Genomic DNA, 2,941 nt, shown 5'->3' with positions numbered 1-2,941 from the left:
TGGACTGCAAGGAGATCAAACCCATCCGTTCTGAAGGAAATCAACCCTGAGTGCTCCTGGAAGGACAGATCCTGAAGCGGAGGCTCCAGTACTTTGGCCATCTCATGAGGAAGAGAAGAGACTCCCTGGAAAAGACCCTGATGTTGGGAAAGAGCGAAGGCAAGAGGAGAAGGGGACGACAGAGGATAAGATGGATGGACAGTCATCAAAGCAACTAGCATGACATTGACCCAACTCCGGGAGGCAGTGGGAGACAGGAGGGGCCTAGTGTGCTCCGGTCCATGGGGTCACGAAGAGTCAGACATGACTTAACAACTAAACAACAACAAATTCAGGTTTAATTGCAGTTTTGGAACTTCAAAAGAAATAATTTGCCTTTTGTGTTGCAGTTTGCTCATTCGGGCTCAAAAAGGTTCGCCATCACTGGTCTAGGGGCTAGCGCAGACTCAACAATACCACTTTCAAAGCTGTCTAAATAACCATCATTGTGAGACTCTAGTGGCCACATGCATCCATGTTGTTCCACATTGGATGAACAATCATCATCATCATCTTAGAATTGCAGAGCTGAAGGGACCCTACAGATCATCAGGTCTAGCCCCTGTCCAGGAGGCTCAGCGGGGGATTCGAACCCCCAGCCGGAACCCCTGAGCTATCCAGCAAGGAAGACTTTTGTCTGTGTTTGGTCTTTCAGAAGGATTTGGCCCTTGAATCTGTAGTCAAGAGCCATGCATATGATCACCGTGATGCCAGTCGGAGTGGATGGTTCAGCACTGAGGCCTTTTCAGTGTCTCACTTGATCTCAGGGCTGGCTGAAAACCTGTGTGAATCAATCAATCAGTCAGTCAATCAGTCAGTCAGTCAGTCAGTCAGTCAGTCAGTCAGTCAGTCAGTCAGTCAGTCAGTCTGTCTGTCTGTCTGTCTGTCTATCTTCCTTCCTTCCTTCCTTCCTTCCTTCCTTCCTTCCTTCCTTCCTTCCTTCCTTCCTTCCTTCCTTCCTTCCTTCCTTCCTTCCTTCCATCCATCCATCCATCCATCCATCCATCCATCCATCCATCCATCCATCCATCCATCCATCCATCAGGTCCTTCCTTCCTTCCTTCCTGGATGACTTGGTAAATGGTCATGGTAAAATAATCAGTACATACTCTTTTGTTAATTATTTAGCCAACACAAGGAATTTAAAGAAGTCATGAGAAATTATAAGATGAAGCTACAAATAAGGACGGCACCCTATTGTACTGACAAGAAGACTGAGCGATTAGGTCTAGCTAATAATGAGGAAACCGTATGGGTCAGTAAAGAATGACCATAAGAAGGTTAAGGAAAAGGGAACATATACCAAATAAGGCTAGAAATAAATAAGAGTCTGGGATCTAGTTAATATGGGGAATGGGAGATGCAAACAGGGCTGGGGCTTCACAGGATCAGTTTAGGCGCACCAGATAGGCTGTAAACCTTGGAGTACCTGACCAATGGGGAAACAAGGGAGGGACCCTGCAGCCAGGAATAGGGGATAAATACCGAGCTATCCTTATTGATGGGTGTGCCTACCCAGTTAGGACATCCACTTTTGCAAATGCGCTTTTTAATAAAGGAGAACTGCTTGCATTCGTAGTTGTCTGGTCACAGCATTTAAGGAACAAGGGTGTGAACATTTCTCAGGGAAGGAAGGAAGGAAGGAAGGAAGGAAGGAAGGAAGGAAGGAAGGAAGGAAGGAAGGAAGGAAGGAAGGAAGGAAGGAAGGAAGGGTAGTAGACCTGCACCTCTTTGAGCCCTTTTTAGGAGCAGCTGCTTTTTTAGTGCAGGTAAGTTTTGCTGTTTTCCTTCAGTTCCAGTGAGTGTAATCATATGGCTTACAGTTCATTGCCAAACTGATGGAGTAAATCAGCATGTGAAAAAAACACTCTGAATGGAAGAATTTCTATCAAGGGTCCCGCTTATCCCCCAACGCTTTGGAAGTCCTGGAGGATGCTGGAGGAATGGGGAAATGGCTTTGTCTTCAGAATCCCACAGAAATGAAGGAGAATGAATGCCGTCTTTCTGGTCTGAATGCGGCCTCCCTTCGCTCTCTAGGGCTCTCCCGTTGCTTTTGATTCCAAACTTGGCTGCTCAGAAACCCAAAGGGAAATTAGTTTTCCCCACCGCCCTCCCCATGCAAACGTTTTCTCCAGGGGGCCTCTGCCCGGGTTCACGTTAAGGAAAGCAACGGCCGTATTTTCTCATGCCTTGGCCTCTGCCTACAAAGGAGGAGGTTTGAGTGTCTGTGATGCCCAAACGCCCGGGAGCAGCAAGACATTAAGACTGCCTCCCTTCGCAAACTCTATTTCCAGCCATTCCCAACCAGAGCAAAGGTGGAGGATCCTGCACCCCCACCCCACCCCCCGTGCTTTTCTTCCCTTCTTCCCCGTGAATCCTGCACTGTGGATTCCTGCACTAAAGGCAGCTGGAAGTGACAGCACCAGCGCTTGCCGGTCCCCACATCCTTCTAAGAGGAGTGCTGCAAACAGCATTCTTTGGCAGGTAAGTAGCACAAGATGAGGGGCACAGAGAGAGAGAAAGACTCAAGCCCCGGGAGGGGCTCTGCTTTGCAGTGGGGGGGGGAAGGCAACAGCTCGTTTGAATTTGTGCACATGGGGGTTATTTCAAAACCATTCCTATTATGGCTGCCATGTTCCTCTGCTGCAGCAGAAACCTTAAAAAAAGAAATAAGAAAAAAAAAATAAAACCACCTTGTGGCGCTGTAAGGACTAGTTAACAAAAGCAGGATATTTTAACCTGGCCACCCACTGACATTGTTCTGGATTCCAATTTATAAGTGGGTGGAAGGAAGGAAGGAAGGAAGGAAGGAAGGAAGGAAGGAAGGAAGGAAGGAAGGAAGGAAGGAAGGAAGGAAGGAAGGAAGGAAGGAAGGAAGGAAGGAAGGAAGGAAAAGGAAGGA

The sequence above is a fragment of the Pogona vitticeps genome, chromosome 5 (assembly GCF_051106095.1).
Source record: "Pogona vitticeps strain Pit_001003342236 chromosome 5, PviZW2.1, whole genome shotgun sequence".
In the NCBI taxonomy this organism is placed as follows: domain Eukaryota; kingdom Metazoa; phylum Chordata; class Lepidosauria; order Squamata; family Agamidae; genus Pogona; species Pogona vitticeps.
This window is presented reverse-complemented; position numbering follows the sequence as displayed.